At 41.9% G+C, this 19,350-nt stretch overlaps 1 long non-coding RNA gene across 2 annotated transcripts in view; it reads left to right on the top strand.

Moving 5' to 3' along the window:
- The window catches only part of LOC140730649 (uncharacterized), a 36,861-nt gene extending 33,411 nt beyond the window's left edge, over nt 1-3,450 (top strand). For both annotated transcript variants that reach the window (XR_012099649.1, XR_012099650.1), the window contains one exon: nt 984-3,450. This is a non-coding gene — a long non-coding RNA (uncharacterized lncRNA). The remainder of the gene's footprint in view (nt 1-983) is intronic.
- Nucleotides 3,451-19,350: the final 15,900 nt, after the last annotated feature.

The following is a 19,350-nucleotide window of genomic DNA, read 5'->3' as shown; positions in this document are numbered from 1 at the left end:
TTGCGGTCTGTCAAATGCTATCTTCACTCTGCCTACTGAGGGAGTATTTTGTGGTTCAAGTTCTTTTTTAGCTTGTCAACCACAGCTCTGTGAAGTTTCTGAGGTTTAACTCCACTTGAAACTCTGTAGCACAGAACCCTGACTGCCAAGTGCGTGCATGTGGAGGAGCTGTCATTTTATAGAAATGTAAAACTGGGTAGGCATAAGCAGCCCTGAGGCATTATGTTGAAGAAGCAATGGGAGATATGTCTGTTGTGCAGCCAACACTTATCATCCCCAAAAGAGGGTATCCCTTCATCATTACATTACAGAAGTCACTGGTGTGCTGCTCTCAAAGCAACAAGGAACACATTCCAAAGTCACCCATGGACTAGGGGTGTTATTGAGCTCTGAGATCAAGAAAAGGACCTTTTAAAAGCAAGTCAGAGGCCACAAGGTCAACCCCAATTCTCTTTGCCTAACAGACAACACATACATTATTAGCATGTGATGAATATTCACTGTCGAGGGCCCCAGGGCCTTTTTGCAAGCTCAGCTTTCTAACACAGCAAGGATCAAAGAGCTCTCTTTTAAGTAAGCTAAACTTCCAACCAATATTCTTTGGTCAGCCTCTTGCGGTAAAAAGAGTGATCATGGGGTCCTCATTGGCCCACTATTTAATCAAAAGAAACTAATAAGGATTCGCTTCAGCTTAATTAAACAATGTATTCACTTGACCTGATGAATGTAACTGAAAAATGACACGTGTGGGTGTGGCTGCCCATCACTCTTTGCCTGTTCTCCATCTCCCTCTGGTGCTCCCCTCCCCCATTCTTTCTCCCTAGGCCTCCCGTCGCATGATCCTCTCCCTTCTCTAGCTCTGTATCACTTTTGCCAATCACCTTTCCAGCTCTTGGCTTCACCCCACCACCTCCGGTCTTCTATCATTTCAGATTTCCCCCTCCCCCTCCTACTTACAAATCTCTTATTATCTTTTATTTCAGTAATCCTGATGAAGGGTCTTGGCCCAAACGTCGACAGTCCTTCTTCCTATAGATGCAGCCTAGCCTGCTGCGTTCTACCAGCATTTTGTGTGTGTTGCTTGAATTTCCAGCATCTGCAGATTTCCTTTGTTTTCTGTGACTCATTCATTTACAGCTCATTGGGTATGTCATTTTAGCTTAAAGAAATTGTACCCGTCATTTAGAAATCCGTTGTGTTTTTGAAATCATTTGTTATTTGGCAATCTTTTAGAAGATAGACATCCTTTGTGAGCTTTTTATGTGTTTTAAGAATGTTATGTAAATTCAGATATGTATCACTAAAGATAAATGAACTGCGTTTAAACTACTTCATTAGTTGGAAGCATCTCCTCCTTGGTAGGGAGGGGGGACCCACCACTCAAATAGTGGGTGTTGGCAGCTAAGTTCACCATGGAGGATAAACATGGAGGTGATCTAACCTTTGGCTACAGGAAGCCTCCCTTCAGAGAGGGTATCTGTAGCTCCCTATATCAAATAGGGCTTAAGGCTTTTGTTTGAGTTCAGAACTTCACGGACAACAAACCCAATACCATCACCAGTAGAGATGACTGAATGGGTCAACTGTGGTTGAATCACACCATCCAGGTTGTGCATAGTTAGGACAGCTGTGGAAAGTCTAAAACTACTGCTGGAATTTGCTCCCTCGGGATAAGTTAAAGTCAATGTTGAGTTTATTGTCGTATGCACAGGTGCAGTGAAAAATTTACTTCAGCAGCATCATAAACACAAAGTACACAACATCCACAAGTTAAACATAAATGGAACGCCAATTATAAGAATTGTTCTGAAAAGAAGACAATTAAATCAAAAAGAAGCCAGTTGCAGTTCAAAATGGTCATAGTGTTGTTGTGTTAAGGTAGTTGTATGGGTTATGAAGTGAAGACCCACAGGTTGATATGATTTAGCACTTTAAATAACTCATGCATTTCAAATGTGCATCAGGCCAGAAGACATAGAGGCATAATTAGGCTTTTTGGTCCATCAAGTCTGCTCTGTCATTTCATCATGGCTGATTTAAGATGGCACTGGTGAGACACAGCAATGCCTTCCGAGCAACAAGCAGATTTACTGATTAAAAAGTTCAAAGCTCAAAGTAATTTTTATTATCAAAGTACATATATGTCACTACACACCACCCTGAGATTCAGTTTCCTGTGGGCATACTCAGCAAATTTATAGAATGCTGACTATAACAGGATTAATGAAAGATCAAGTAGACTGTAGAAGACAACAAGACTGTGCAGATGCAAATATAAAATAACAGCAAAAAATAAGAACATGAAATAACATGATAATGAGCCCTTAAAATGAGATAGTTGGTTGTGGCAACATCTCAGTGATGGGCAAAGTGAGTGTAGTTATCCCCTTTTGTTCAAGAGCCGGATTGTTGAGGGGTAGTAACTGTTCCGGAACATGGTGGTGTAAGTCTTGAGGCTCTTGTACCTTCAACCTCATGGCATCAGCAAGAAAAGAGCATTCCTGGGTGGTGAAGATGTCTGATGATGGATGCTGCTTTCCTACGACAGCATTTCATGTAGATGTGCACAATAGTTGGGAGGGCTTTACTGGTGATGTACTAGGCTGAATCCACTACCTTTTGTAGGATTTTCCATTCAAAAGCAAATCTGAAGATCATTAATATGATTTAGAAGTCCATTGTTAAGAGGAAATTTACATGCTGCAAATTGCAGCAAAAAACATTCGAAGTAAGTATACTTAAGAAGAAGTCTTAAACAATTTTCTGCAGCCCACAGAAAGTCACCGATGATCACTGGCGCCATTTTGAGAACTACTCTATTAATCGCGCTTTTTCTGGACAATGATCACTGCAATCACTAGTCTGTAACTTACCTTTTGGAGTTGTGCTTTGAATCAGCTGTACAACCTGGCATTTTTGTAGTGCGTACTGGAATCTTGAAGGTGCAATTAAGTTGCAGTGTGGTGGGAATGGGCTGAAATGAGGCAGTGGGGCCAGGTCCAAGAACGAGGAATGAGCTGATGTTTGGCCATTGCTGGAGCAGATTTGGAGCCGAATCAAAGTGACAGGGCCCGGGCCCGAGAGCTGGAAAGGAGCTGATATTTGGCCGATGTAAGTAACGGCCAAGATTAAAAAGGTCAAGACGTTGGGACCAGAGGCAAGGGATGGGACGGTGTTTAGCTCGCTGCTCTGCAAGGTTTACTCATCTCTGTGCGGAACTGAGGCTGTGGCCCGAAAATAATGGGCTCCTGGACCAGCTGCAGTGATGAACTAACTTTGTGGGTGTGGTCTTACTTCTGTGAACTTTAGTTTTATTTATTTACTTTTTATTGTTTGCCCAAATTGTTCTTTTTTTTGCACATTGGATATTTGACGGTCTTTTTTTCATGTGTACTACGGGTTTATTTGCTTTGTGGCTGTGTAAGAAGATGAATCTCAAGGTTGTATATAGTATACTGTACATGCTTTGATAATAAATGTACTTTGAACTTTATTATCTCTCTCAACCCCATTCTTCTGCCTATTCCCTGTGTTACGTATTCGGGCAACAATAATATAAATGAGTTAGGCAAGGGGTTTTATAACGAATAACACGTTTATTAAACACTGATAACAAACCCCCTTCAAAAGTAAACAAACCCAAACAATGACCCGAAACCAGCTGCTGGCAGCTGAATCAAACAGTTCTTAATAGCGTTGCAGTCCCAAACAGTCTTTAAAGCAGTATTGAAAAGAACTCAGTTCTCGAAAGCGAATTGCCGAATGAAAACAGTTCAAAGAACGATATGCCGACAGTTCAAAAGCTCACGGTACTTTTAAAAGGAGAGACTTTTTAAAGCGATTTAAATTCTCTTCCACATCGATGTCCTTCGATTCCCAGCGTCGAACTCCCACGTCGAATTTTATTAAATATAACAGCTTAAAGTGACTGACCTTCCTTCCACAATATTCTCAATCTCCCGCTTTTTCCCGCGGAGACTATCGTGAGAATAGTAAACGAAATCCTTCCGAATGAGGATCACACAAGGTCGAAGTCAATCCATTGAAAATCGATTCTTCTCAATTTGTCTTCCAAGCTTCACTCTCCCTTGGCAAAGAAACCGTTGGCTCTGACCTTTTAAACTTTAGGCATTATATAAAACTTCATTTTCAACTAAACTGCGTCATCACATTAAATCACACAGTGATATGAAGTCATCTTGGCAAATCCTGCCACGAACTGCCCCACCCGACAGGGTGGGTCTTCCTTTTATACCCTGTAGAAAAAACCTGTCACATGACCTCTACTGGCGGGAAAATGACATCACTCCACCATTACCTCATGTCCAGTATAACTTCAACCCCAGTCACGTGACAAGGGTACCACTGTCACGTGTCACGGGTACGTAACACCTGTTACTTTTGATGCCCTTAGTAAACAAGAACCTTTCAACTTCCACTTTAAATATACCCAGTGACTAGGCTTCCACAGTCATCTGTGGCAATCAGTTCCATAGATTTACCACCCTCTGGCCTCCTCATTTCTGTTCTAATTTGTCCTTGTATTTGTGATCACAAAATGCATTTGTTTAAAAAATGTCATTTACCAAGAACCTTCATGACCACAAGGTGTCCCAAAGGCTCCCATGCGTAAAGGGCTGCTTTTAAAATGCTTTCATTATAGTATCTTGGGAAACATTTGCACCAGCATGCATGCCACAAGATCTCACAACAATAAGGCTGGATGATCAGATAATCTTATCATTGTGCAAGGAAGGAAGCCTTGGATGCAGTTTAAGGAAGGAATGTTTGTCAGCATAATGCCATGGGATCTTTGATATTCACCTGAAAGGTCAGACATGACCTCACAGACCTATAAGACTTAGGAGCAGAATTAAGCCATTCGGCCAATTGAGTTTGCTCTGTTATTTCATATTAGCTGATTTATTTTCCCTCCTCAACTCCATCCTCCAGCCTTCCCTCATTTGACACTCTTACTAATCAAGAATCTATCAACCTCCACTTTAAATATACCCAACGACTTGGCCTCCACAGCCTTCTCTGGCAATGAATTTCACAGATATACCACCATCTGGCTAAATAAATTCCTCCTCGTCTTGTTCTAAAGGGACACCTTTCTATTCTGAGGCTGTGCCCTCTGGTGCTTGATTTATTTCCATGTCCACTCTATTTATGTCTTCCAATGTTTGATAAGTTTCAGTGAGATTCTCCCTCATTCTTCTAAACTTCAGCCATGGCCATCAAATGATCCTCATACATTAACTCTTTCATTCCCAGGATCATTCTCATGAACCCTCTCTAATTCCTGCACATCCTTTCTTAGATAAGGGACCCAAAACAGCTCAGAATACTCCACGTGTGGTCTGACCAATACTTTATAAAGCCTCAGCATTACACATTCTTGCTTTTATATTCTAGTCTTCTTGAAATGAATGCTAACATTGTATTTACCTTCCTTACCACTGACTCAACCTGCAAGTTAAACTTTAGGGAGTTCCGCATGTCTCCCAAGTCCCTTTGCATCTCTGATTTCTGAATTTTCTCCATTTAGAAAATAGTATACATCTTTATTCCTTCTACCAAAGTACATGATCATACACTTCCCTACACTACATTCCTTCACACAGAGCGTGGCAGGTGCGTGGAATGCACTGCCAGCGAAGGTGGGAGAGGTGGATGCAATAGGGTATTTTAAGAGGCTCGTAGATAGGTACACCAAGCTTAGAAAAATAGAGGGTTATGCGGTAGGGAAATTCTAGACAGTTTCTAGGGTAGGTGACATGGTCGGCACAACATTGTGGGCTGAAGGGCCTGTAATGTGCTGTAGATTTCTGTGTTCTATGTTTCTGGCACTTCTTTGCTCATTCTCCTAACCTGTCCAGGTCTGTCTGCAGACTCCTTGCTTCCTCGACACTACCTGTGCCTCTACCTATCTTTGTATAATCCACAAACTTGGTCAAAAAGCCATCAATTCTATCATCCAAATCACTGACATAATGTGAAAATAAACAATCCCAACTCTGATCCCTGCTGAGCATCACTAGTCACCGGCAGCAAACTACAAAAGCCCCCTTTATTCCTACTCCTTAGCTCCTGTCAGTTAGCCAATCTTCTATCCTGTATTTGTCCTGTAATACAATGGGCTCTTATCTTGTTTATCAGCTTCATGTGTGGCACCTTGTCAAAGGTCTTCTGAAAACCCAAGTAAACAACCTCCACTGTCTCTCCTTTGTCTATGCTGCCTGTTATATTCTCAAAGAATTTCAACGTATTTGTCAGGCAAGATTTGCCCTTTAAAAAACATGCTGGGTTCAGCCTAATTTTTCATGTGTCTCCAAGAACCCTGAAACACCATTTTTAATAATAGACTTTAACACATTACCAACCATTTAAGTCAAGCTAACTGGCCTATAATTTCCTGCCTCTTGGCTCCCTGCCATCTTAAAGTGGGCTGACATATGTGTTTTTGCAATCCTCTAGAACCATGCCAGTATGTAATGATGTGATTCTTGAAAGATCAAGTCAAGTCAATTCACTTTAATTGTCATTTCGACCATAACTGCTGGTACAGTACATAGTAAAAATGAGATAACGTTTTTCAGGACTATGGTGTTACATGACACAGTACAAAAGCTAGACTGAACTACGTTAAAAAAAAACAACACAGAGAAAGCTACACTAGACTACAGACCTACACAGGACTGCATAAAGTGTACAAAAACAGTGCAGGCATTACAATAAATAATAAACAGGACAATAGGACAAGGTGTCAGTCCAGGCTTCGGGTATTGAGGAGTCTGATAGCTTGGGGGAAGATCACTACTAATGTCTCCACAATCTCTTCAGTCACCTCTTTCAGAACCATGAGGGTAGTCCATCTGGTCTAGGTGATCTACCTACCTTCAGACCTTCCAACTTTTCAAGCACATTCTCCTAAGGAATTGCAACTAAACTCACTTCTGCCCACTGTACTCTTAATTCTCTGTCACACTGCTGATGTCTTCCATAATGACAACTCCCACAGATTACCTATTGAATACTTATCAGTTTAATGTCTCACCAGTGTTTCATTTACATTGTTTGGTGAAAGAAATCTAATGAATAAGCCTACATATCACTCTACATTGAGAGTAACAGAGGCATAGAATCACACAGAACAGAAACAGGAACTTTGGCCCATCGGTTTATTTGGCAATCAATCACATTGACTCTAGATCCAATATCATGATATCCAGTCAAACAAGAACAGGGAAACCTCCTCCTGATTATCACATACTGTTCTCCCTCAACAGATCAAGTACTGCATCTCCATGTTGAACATCATTTGGAAGAAGAACTGCAAGGAGCAAAGGGTGATACAATGCCCATCATTCCTAGTGTGTCAGTGGCCTCACCACTGACTGAGCTAACTGAGATCAGGAGGTAGTAGCTGCTGTACTGGGTCTTTAGTAGATAATGAATAAACCACATTAGAGATAAATTTACTTGATATCGTCCTCACCAGTCACTCTATCGCGTATCATAAACATGAGAAAGTCTGCAGATGCTGGAAATCAAAGCAACACACAAAATGCTGGAGGAACTCACAGGGACAGGCAGCATCTATGGAAATGAATAAACAGTCAACGTTTTGGGCTGAGAACCTCCTTCAGGAATGAGAAGGAAGAGGGAAGACGCCAGATTGAAAGGGAGAGGAGAGGGGAATGAGGTGGGTTGGAAAGGTCAAGAGCAGGAGAAGAAGCTATCTGATAGGGGTGGGAGAGTGGACTATAGGAGACAGGGAAGGAGGTGAGGACCCAGGGGAAATGATGGGTAAATGAGAAGAGGTAAAAGGTCAGTGGGAAATAGAAGAATAGGGGAGGGGTGGAGGGAAAATATTTTTACTGGAAGAAGAAGTGGATATTCTAGTCATCAGGTTGGAGGCTACCTAGATGGAATATAAAGTGTTGTTCCTTCACCTTGAGGATGGCTTCCCCCGATACAAGAGGAGGCCATGGACTGACATAGCGGAACAGGAATGGGAATAGCAATTGAATAGTTTGGCCACTGGCGGATGTAGCAGAGATGCTTGACGAAGCGGTCCTCTAGTTTTTGACAGGTCTCACCAGTGTAGAGGAGGCCGCAACAGGCACACTGGACACAGTAGATGACCCCAGCAGATTTGCATCTGATATGTTGCGTTAACTGGAAGGACTGGTTGGGGCCTTGAATAGAGGTGGGGGAAGAAGAGTATGGGCAAGTGTTGTACTGAGGTTGCTGGTAGGGATAAATGGTGGGAGAGAGATTAGTGGGGAGGGGCGAATGGACAAGGGAATCACGGAGGGAGCAAGCCCTGCGGGAAGTGAGGAGGAGGTAAAGATATGTTGGATCCCTTTGGAGATGGTCGAAGATCCAGAGGGTGATGCATTTCATCATATCTATTACATACATATGTACCTGTCCATGATGTCATGAGAAGAGGTGATCAGTGAGGGTGGAGATTAGAGTCCATCTTCACACATTGTATTGTGTGGTACTCATTGCCAAGCTCTTTTGCACTATGACTTTTACTTGCCACATATCAGTCCCTGCCTCAATATTGTCCAGCTCCGGCAACATGCAGGCATGGTCTGCTTCATTATCTGAGAATCTGTGACATTACAATAGATGGAAGAATGTTGGCAGTGGCAAAACTGTTCTATATTTTGTGACGAGAACAGCATTGTATTCAGAGGTCTAGCTCTTTCTGAGCATCAGATAAGGATAATTAATGTATCCAGTTATACAACACTCAGTGGCCACTATATCACATTCACCTGTACACCCACTCATTAATGCAAGTACCTAGCAAGCCAATCATGGAGTAGCAACTCAATGCATAAAAGCATGCAGACATGGTCAAGAGGTTCAGTTATTGTACAGAACAAACATCAGAATGGGGAAGAAATGTGATCTAAATGACTTTGACGGTGCAATAATTGTTGGTGCCAGACAGGGTGGTTAGAGTATCTCAGAAACTGCTGATATACTGGGATTTTCATACAAAACAATTTTGTGTTTACAGAGAATGGCACGAAAACAAAAAAAATCACCCAGTGAGTGGCATTTCTTTGTGCAAAAATGCCTTGTTAATTGGAGTGGTTGGAGGCGAATGGTCAGACTGGTTCAAACTGACAGGAAAGCGACAGTAATTAAAATAATCATACGTTACAACTGTGATATCAGAAGAGCATCTCTGAAAGCATAACACGTCGAATCTTGAAATGGATGGGCTGCATCTATAGAAGACCACACCAGGTTCCACTTCTATACATAATAAAGTGGCCACTGTCCGTGTGTCAGAGACTCTGTTGTGGAGTTATACCCTGTCCATCAGAAGGTGTATCTTCAAATCCCAGGCTAGAAGTTCAAATATAAAGGTGTGGCTAGCACACCTGTGTAGTATGAAAGAAGAGCATGGGGCATATTTGGAAGGGACATAATTCAGATGAGATTTTAAATAATTCTCCTGGTACATCAGAGGCACTTGCAGCTTTCCCAGTGATGCACTGTTGAAGAAGAGCGGTGAAGATATATGCAGCAGACCTGCCACTGTTTATCCCTCAATCAAGGTCACCAGATCACATTATCTAATTACCAACACTTTGATGAGACTAGAGTCTATCCAGCTGGCTGCCCTGTTTCCTGCACTAAAGAGAAACAACACTTCCAGAGCATGCCACACCTCTAATATGTTTTGTGACATGTTTAGGATGTAATTTCTTTACTTTTTAAATGTAAATTGGGAATCCTGGAAAGGACAGTAATCTTTGTTTCTCCTCAATTGCTCTTGTGAAAGTGGCAATGAGCAGTTTTCCAGAACTGCAACAGCCTATATACAATGATGGTACGTCCAAAATAGCACAGCAGGGACATCTGGAATTTTGAAGGAACAGTGGTGTATTTCCAAGTTTGGATGGCGTTTCCCACTCTGCTGGCATCTTCATCTTTTTGGCCCCAAAACACAATTCCCAGACTAATGGTTTACTGATTGTTATCAACAGCTCACATCATTTTTAGAAAAAGAATTAAGTTCACGCTGCTTTTTGTCGCCATCCAGTGGATTTTTCGTTACCAAATGCAGTACCTCACAACTAAAAATGGTTAGAAAGGAATCAGAAACAGATTTATTATCACTGACATAGGATGTAAAATTTATTGTTTTTCAGTGTCAGTGCAATGAAAAACATAAAAATCTATTATTAAGAAATAAATAAATAGTGCAAAAACAGGAATAATGTGGTAGTGTTTATGGGTTCGTGAACCATTCAGAAATCTAATGGAGGAGGGAAAGAAGTTGTTCCTTAGTTGTTGATCAGAATCGGATTGAATATCATTGTCATGTCTTTGTGGCAATGTTACAGTGCAGTGCATAAAAAAATACTACCATAAGAAATATATATTTTAAAAATGAATTAAATAGTGCAAAAAGAGAGCAAAAATAGTGAGGGTTCATGAGTTGATTCATTGTTCTTTCATAAATATGATGATGGAGAGGTAGAAGCTGTTCCTAAAATGTTGAGTGTTTGTCCCCGGGCAATGGTAGCAAGGAGAAGCAGACATGTCCTTAGTGTGGTGATATCACGTGTCACATGTAAGAACATGATTGGACAGAGTTCTGAGCATGTGCAGAAATGACAGAATCATCGAGAAACTTGTATGGTATAAAACGTGGTAGAATAAAAGTTCTAGTTTTAATTCTTCCAGAATATGTTTCTTTATAAGTAACCCACAGTACGTATAAAGAACACAACATGGTGTCAGAAGTCGGTCTGGAAGAATAATATGTTCGCTAAACACAGGAGAAGCAAAGATAATCGAAAAAAAGAGCGTGAACTTTTTTTAGTGTTTGCTAACAACTTTACAAATGGAAGGGTTGCAACCTCTGAAAACACTTCAGCTGACTGGAAACAGCTGAAAACTGGAAAAAATGTAAACAGCGTTTTGAAATTTATTTATCAGCGATTGGAGCAGATAAAAAATCGGAAAAAATGACACCTGCCATTCTACTCCACGTAATGGATGACAACACAATGGAGGTATATAACTATTTTACTTTTAGGAATGGAGATAATTTGAAATTAAAAGCGATAATCGACAAGTTTGAAGCATTTTATATTCTGAAGCGCAATGTGATGTATGAGAGATATAAACTCTTTACATGCAAGCAGAAAGCTGGTCAAACAATTGATCAATTTGTTACGGAAATTGCTGAGCTGACATCCGAGCTTGCTGAGCTGACGGACTCTCTCATTAAAGACAGAATTGTTTGCGGCATTCTGGATAATGCTCTGAGAGAAAGACTCTTAAGAGAACCAGACGTAGATTTGGAAAAAGCTTTGATTCTCTGCAAAGTTTTGGAAACCGTAAAGTCACAGGCTAAAGAGCTTTATATTGAGAACTGCAGCACACACGCTGTAAATAACCGTGAACATGTTAGAAAAAGTAATAAAATGGCAATGAAACTGACAGAGAGCAAGACGTCATCTGAAAGAAAAATTATTTGTGATTGCTGTGGGCGGGAGCTCTGACCTAAAAAGTGTCCAACGTATGGAAAAATGTGCGATCACTGCAGTAAGAGTAATCATTTTTCACGTTGTTGCAGAAGTAGAAAGAAAATAAAACACGTAAATGCAGTGCTTGAAAATGAATGTGAGGAGTTTTATATAGATGTGCTTTGTGCAAACAAAGTAAGAATGACTGGGCTATGCCATTGCAAGTGAACCAAAACACTATTCTGTTTAAATTGGATACTGGAGCACAAGTAAATATTCTTGCAGAATCTGAGTTTAATGCATTAAAGCCCATCCAGGTGCAGACATTCCAGTTAAAGGAACATGCGTGGCAAAAGTATCACACAAAAATATTGAGCACATGCTTTCATTTGTGGTAGTGCCAAAAAATGTAGTCAATACTGGGTTTATCTGCCCATGAGAGACTGAATATGGTGAAAAAATTCTTAGTCCTGGATAGTGATACAGAGTCAGAATACAGTGACTTGATGAAAGAGTATGAGGACTTGTTCAAAGGGCTTGGTTGTCTTCTAGGAGAGCACACGATTAAAATTGACAACACAGTGCCACCCGTAGTACATCCATGTAGAAAAGTGCCTTTTGCATTACATGATCAACTAAAAACAGAACTTGACAGAATGGAATGACTAGGTGTCATAAAAAAAATTGATGAACAGACTGAATGAGTCAATTCGCTTGTTATTGTTGATAAGAAAAATGGAAAACTGAGGATTTGCTTAGATCCAAGAGACTTCAATTGAGCCATTAATAGAGAGCATTTCAAATTGCCTACTCATGAAGAAATTATGTCACAGTTTGGTAATGCAAAGTACTTTAGTAAATTAGATACATCCTCTGGATTCTGGCAACTTAAACTAGATGAACCAAGTTCAAAGTTGTGTACCTTTAACACTATTTTTGCCAGATACTGTTTTCTTAGGCTTCCATTTGGAATTGCATCAGCTCTTGAAGTGTACCATAGAACTATTCACATGCTATATGAGCACGTTGAGGGTGTAGATACTTCCCCGGACGATATTATTGTTTGGGGATCATCTAAACAAGAGCATGACGCCAGACTCAGACAAGTCTTAGAGGCAACACGTAAGAAAAACCTGAATTTGAATAAAAACAAATGTCAACTAGGAGTGACTGAACATACCTTTATGGGTGATATCATCAGCAAAGAGGGTGTGCGTCCTGATCCATTGAAGGTTTCTGCTATTCAAGTCAAGTCACTTTTATTGTCATTTCGACCATAACTGCTGGAACAGTACATAGTAAAAATGAGATAATGTTTTTTCAGGACCATGGTGTTACATGACACAGTACAAAAACTAGACTGAACTACGTAAAAAACAACACAGAAAAAAACTACACTAGACTACAGACCTACCCAGGGCTGCATAAAGTGCACAAAACAGTGCAGGCATTACAATAAATAATAAACAAGACAATAGGGCAGTAAGGTATCAGTCCAGGCTCTGGGTATTGAGGAGTCTGATAGCTTGGGGGAAGAAACTGTTACATAGTCTGGTCATGAGAGCCCTAATGCTTCGATGCCTTTTCCCAGATGGCAGGAGGGAGAAGAGTTTGTATGAGGGGTGCGTGGGGTCCTTCATAATGCTGTTTGTTTTGCGGATGCAGCGTGTAGTGTAAATGTCCATAATGGCGGGAAGAGGGACCCCGATGATCTTATCAGCTGACCTCACTATCCACTGCAGGGTCTTGCGATCCGAGGTGGTGCAATTTCCAAACCAGGCAGTGATGCAGCTGCTCAGGATGCTCTCAATACAACCCCTGTAGAATGTGATGAGGATGGGGGGTGGGAGATGGACTTTCCTCAGCCTTCGCAGAAAGTAGAGATGCTGCGAACGTGCCAAGACCGCAATGTAAAAAGGATGTTCAAAGGTTTATGAGAATGGTCGACTACATGGGAAAATTCATACTCAGTCTTTTGGAACAGCTTGCTCTATTGAGGCAGCTAACAGAGAAGAAAAACAAATGGAGCTGGAATTATGAACAGGAGAAGGCATGGCAAAATCTCAAGAAAGTGCTCACCAAAGAACCTGTGTTGAAATTCTACGATGCTGAGAGACCCATCAAAATCTCATGTGGTGCATCTCAGGCAGGCTTGGGGGTAGTATTACTCCAGAAACATGATCAGGAATGGCTACCAGTAGCATATGCATCTCGTGCATTATCCGATCCAGAAACAAGGTATTCCCAAATTGAAAAAGAATTGCTTAGCATTATGTTTGCTTGTGAGAGATTTCATCAATTTGTGTCAGGGCAATCTATTGATGTTGAAACTGATCATAAGTGTCCGATTGCATTGTTTAACGAACCTTTAAGTGACTGCTCTTTGTGAATTCAGCGAATGATGATCAAATTGCAAAGATATGCATTGAATGTGTCATACACACCAGGAAAATTCATGTACACAGCTGACACACTTTCCAGAGCTGTGGATCCAACAGCAAAAGACAGTCACAGGGACGCTGTTGATGTTCAGGCATTTGTTGATATGATCATAGAGACTGTACCTGTTACTCCCGAAAAGTTGGAACTGCTGCGTCTTGAGACAAAGAAGGACAAAATTCTCAGTCAAGTAATACAAGTGGTGATGGCTGGATGGCCAGATAATAGGCATGACTGTACCTCAGTAGTACAAGATTATTGGAACCACAGATCAGAACTGTCTGTTGTGGACAGGATACTGTACAAGGGTAGTAGAATTGTGATATCTAAAAGTCTCTGGAAAGAAATGCTTAGGATAATTCATGAAGGCTACCTAGGTATTGAAAAGTGTAAGAGAAGGGCACGGGAAGTGATGTTTTGGCCCAGGATGAATCAAGAAATTGCAGAATTGATGTTTTCTTGTCAAATATGCTTTAAATACTGACCTAGCAACCCTAAGGAGCCACTGCATCCATATCCTAGTCCTCAGAGACCTTACCAGAAGGTAGGCATTGATCTTTTTGTAACTGACAACAAAGATTATCTATTAATAACAGATTACTACTCATTGTATCCTAAAGTGTGTGGTTTGAGCAGAACAACAGCAAAGAACATAATTACATTCATGAAATCAGTTTTTTCCAGACATGGTGTACCTGATGAAGTTTTCACAGACAATGGTCCACAATTCAATGGTGAATGTATGAGACATTTTGCTCATGAATTGAGCAAAATGAGCTTTGTTCATACAACATCTAGTCCATTTTTCTCTCAGGCGAATGGATTGGTTGTGAAGTCGGTAGGAATTATCAAGAAACTGATGCACAAAGCAAAAGATAGTGGAGGTTATCTATTAAAGCTTTGTACTCCACTTGAATGTGGATTTTCACCTGCTCAGCTCTTGATGGGATGCCGTTTGAGATCCAATCTGCCAATAGATGAGAGCTGAGAACAGAGGGAGGTGAACAAGTGAAAAGTGGAAAGATGAACACAGAGCAAAGCAGAAAATATACTTTGACAGATGTTCTCATCCATTACCTGAACTGCACCAAGGAGATGACGTGAGGATACAAGACAAAATGAACACATGGACACAGAAAGCTACAGTACTTGAAGGAGTACAACCCAGATCATGCATGGTCCAAACAGAAGAAGGAGCAGTGTTAAGAAGAAATCGCAAAGACCTCGAGAAAGAGCCAACTTCAGAGTTTCAGTTAACTGATGTGGACCAGACGAAACATGAAAATAACAACAAAACACAAGAACTGTGTGAACCACTTAAACAGGGGTGTCAAACTCATTTTAGGTCACGGGCCGGATTGAGCAAAATGCAGCTTCATGCGGGCCGGATCAGTCGGACGCGTGCGAACCCTCCGTTCGTTTCGTTGCCTCCGTTTTTTCAGCCTGCTCTCATGTGTCTCAGTCTCTGCTATAACTACAAAGTGTTTCACTTTACAAATTCCGTTTCTTATGAAGAAGACTGCCGAGCAAGACTGCCGAATAAACACTAAAAACCCTGAAAACCTGGTACCTGAATAAACTCAGCATTAGCCATATCATACGCCATAGGTGCTTCGATTACTGGGGCCAGCTTTAATAGTAATTAGATATTATCTCGCGGGCCAAAGATAATTCCACTGCGGGCCGGATTTGGCCCGCGGGCCTTGAGTTTGACATATATGACTTAGAAGGTCTACTGGTGTTCGTAAACCCCCAGAGAAACTGGTAGAGACATGTTAAATTATGCATTTGTTTTGATTAATGTTGCTAATTGTTTTTCTTTTTAAGGAAAGGAAGATATGGTGACGTCACGTGTCACGTGTAAGAACGTGATTGGACAGAGTTCTGAGCACGCACAGAAATGACAGAATGATCGAGAAACTTGTATGGTATAAAACGTGGTTGCTGTTTGCCATTAAATAAAAGTTCTAGTTACATTCTTCCAGAATATGTTTCTTTATGAGTAACCCACGGTACGTATAAAGAACACAACACTAAGCGATGGCGGTCCTTGATGATGGATGCCACCTTTTTAAGGCACTGCTTTGTGAAGATATCCCTGATGCTGTGGTGCCTAGTGGACATAGAGGGGCTGGCTGAGTTTTCAACCATCTGCATCTTTTCTGCTCCTGTGCAGTGGCTCCTTCATGCCAGACAGTGAAGCAACCAATTAGAATGCTCTCCATGTAGAAATTTGCAAGTGTTTTTGATGACATACCAAATCTCCTCAAACTCCTAATAAAATATAGCCACTGGCATGCCTTCTTGTTCATACACCGGAGTGTGGATCTTTGGGCTTATGTATGCCCTCCTTGCTGGTAGTAATGAGATGACAGCACATCCTGGATGATGGGTGTCCTTAATGATGAATGTCACCTTTCTGAGGCATGGCCTTTTGAAGGTGTCCCCTATGCTAGGGATACTAGTGCCCATGATAGAGCTGACTGAGTTTGCAACCCTCTGCATCACATAAGAAATGGCAAACGAAAAGGCTATATAGATGATACATTAGATCTGGGGTTCACTGATGAGAATGTGGGGAGAATAAAATGTGTTAATGCAGGATGTGTGTAAAATTGGGTGCTTAATGGTTGGTTTGGACTCAAGTGGACTGAAGGACCTGCTGATATTCTTTGTCACACTGAATCTCTGGAGACTGGTTTTGGATATTACATATCAGAATCAGAATTAGGTTTAATATCACTGGCATATGTCGTGAAATACTAGTGAGGTTGTGTTCATGGGTTCAATATCCATTTAGAAATCAGATGGCAGAGGGGAAGAAGCTGATTTCACTGAGTGTGTGCCTTCAGACATCTGTACTCCCTTTCTGGTGGCAACAATGAGAAGAGAGCATGTCTGGGCGGTGGGGAAAGTGCTGGAATTACTTAAAGACACAGTTAAAAGACCATTTAGAATATCAAGTCCATTTCTTGGGAAAATATGTCACAATTTCCCTACAAAGTTATATATATTTGGGGTGTCAAAGAGGGGTGGCACCTCTGATGGGGCGGGCACTTCATGCTCCCTTGGCACTTAGATCTCACCGGTGGCTCCTAGCAGCTGCTAGCTAGCAACAGCAACCACATCCTGGTAAACCACTTCGATGAGCAGGCTAAAGCAGGTGAGGATAATCGATGGGTTTCAAACTCTTGGTGGGTTTAGACTTGCCTACCCAAGCTAGTGAAAACTGGACCCGGCAAACTGCGTGGATATAATCATTGGTTTGGCTGTGGAGCCACTGTGTGTGAACACATTGTTGGAAAGAGTCTATGCTGACTGACCTCAGAGCACGTAGAGTGTAATGAGGTACTAAGGACGTCATGGTCCTCCATTGTATCTCACTCTATCTCCAGCCACCTTGACTCTGCCTTGCCACTGGAATCAGATGGTCTCAGACAAGTGAGTGAGGATGACATTGCACAACTCTTCCTCACTTTAAACTAAGTCTTTGCGCAAATCACTCTTGTCATCCATCCTTCCCATCCCAAACTAACCCAAGTCCTGTGGCAACAGGCTAGCGACAAAGTGGCAGGTGTGGGTACACTGGGAGCCGTAGCTGCAAACCTGCACATTGGCGGTTTAGGCCATAGGGGCGTTATCCACCGACACAGAGCAGCAGTGGCTTTCAGCAGCCACCCAAGTGACTGAGCAGCCCTTTCCAGGAATGCACTGCTCACCTCCTTGGTGTGAAACAGTGACCTAAAGAATGCCTGCTCCATTCTTTCCCTGGCCAGTTTCCCACGGCAGGCAGGGACCCAGTCACAGCAGTCAAAATGCATTAGAGAGAAAATTAAAGACTATTCCTCTCACCCTCGATGCGTGGACTGTTTGACAGAGTCAATACTGACAGAACTGCTCTAATAGGGAGAGAATATAACATTGAGACTAAGCTTGCTGGAGAGAATGAACCTAGTGAAAGGAGTGGGGGATATACATTCTTTTGGAGTGGAAGAGGAAATTAATGTCAATGTGAGGCTGAAGTTGGATTTGAGTGAAGACAGAGATTGCGGGCAAAGGGTATGAATGACAGGCTTCATGACCATAAAACCCCCATCATATGGTAGGAAGCATGTCACTGACATCAGCACTTACACCCCAACCATGACAACAGTTCTATGAAGAACTGCACTTAGCTATTGCCGGGATTCCCAGAGTGGACAAGCTTATCATCCTAAGTGACTTCAACACGAGTGGGCTCTGACAGCACCTATTGGGATGGGGGTCATTGGGAAATATGACCTTGGTCCCTGAAATAGCAACAGTCTTCTACTACTCCAGATATGTGCTGAGCATGAACTGTTGATTGCCAACACCACCCTCCACCTACCCACCCGTAACAGAATTTGTGGATTCATCCCCACTGTAAGCACTGGCACCTAATTGACTACATCATCATCGGGATGAGAGAAAGGAAGATGTAAGGGTGACAAAATCTATGTGTGCTACTGAAAGCTGTGCAGACAACCATTTCATCATTTCCAAACTGAATATCCACATCCACCCCAAGAAAAGAAAGCCCCAAGAGGGCTGAAGGTCTCCAAGGTGAAAAGCAGCAACATAAAGCAGACTTCTGTGGACACTCTGGAAGACAACTTAATCTCCGCCCCTCTGGACAATCAGAATGTGGAAACTGCTTGGTCAACCCTGCAAGAGCTGACCGACAGCACTGCTACAGAGTTTCTGGCTTACTACCAGGATGCACGAGGACTGGTTTGATGAAAACTGTGTCAACATCGAACAACTGCTGCAGGAGAAATATTGTCTCCACAAAGCTTTCCTTAGCAACCCCAAGTCCACCTCAAAGAGGGATGCCTTCAATAACCTGCAAAGTACGACACAAACTGTGCCGGATGCAGGATCCCTGGCTGAGTAATAAAACTAGTAAGATTTAGGTGTATGCAGATAGATATCATTTAAAGAACTTCTGCGCAGTACTAAAAGAAGCCCATGGCCCCACATCATCAGGATCATTCCCTCTCCTAAATGCTGATGAGAAAACACTGATCAAGGACAAGGAGAAAATTCTTCAAGGACCTGAGCACTTTAACAGTGTTCTGGATCATCCTTTGAGTATAAATGATGAAGCCACCGATCACCTGTCCCAAGTACCTGTCACGGAAGCATTGGATGTTCGAACGACCTTAGCTGAGACTCAGAAAGTGATACATCAGCTCTCTAGCAGCAAAGTGCCTGGATCAGATGCAATACCAGCTGAGGCCTACGAGGAAGGAGTTGCAGTGCTGACAGAAAAGCTCCATCAGCTGTTTCAACTCATGTGACAGCAAGAGACAATTCCACAGGAATATCCTTGCTGTCTATTGCAGGCAAAATCTTCGCCAAACTCCTTTGCAACAGT

This window comes from Hemitrygon akajei, chromosome 7, assembly GCF_048418815.1.
Source record: "Hemitrygon akajei chromosome 7, sHemAka1.3, whole genome shotgun sequence".
Classification (NCBI taxonomy): domain Eukaryota; kingdom Metazoa; phylum Chordata; class Chondrichthyes; order Myliobatiformes; family Dasyatidae; genus Hemitrygon; species Hemitrygon akajei.
Note: the sequence above shows the minus strand (reverse complement) of the source record. Positions and strands in the feature narration are given on the sequence as shown.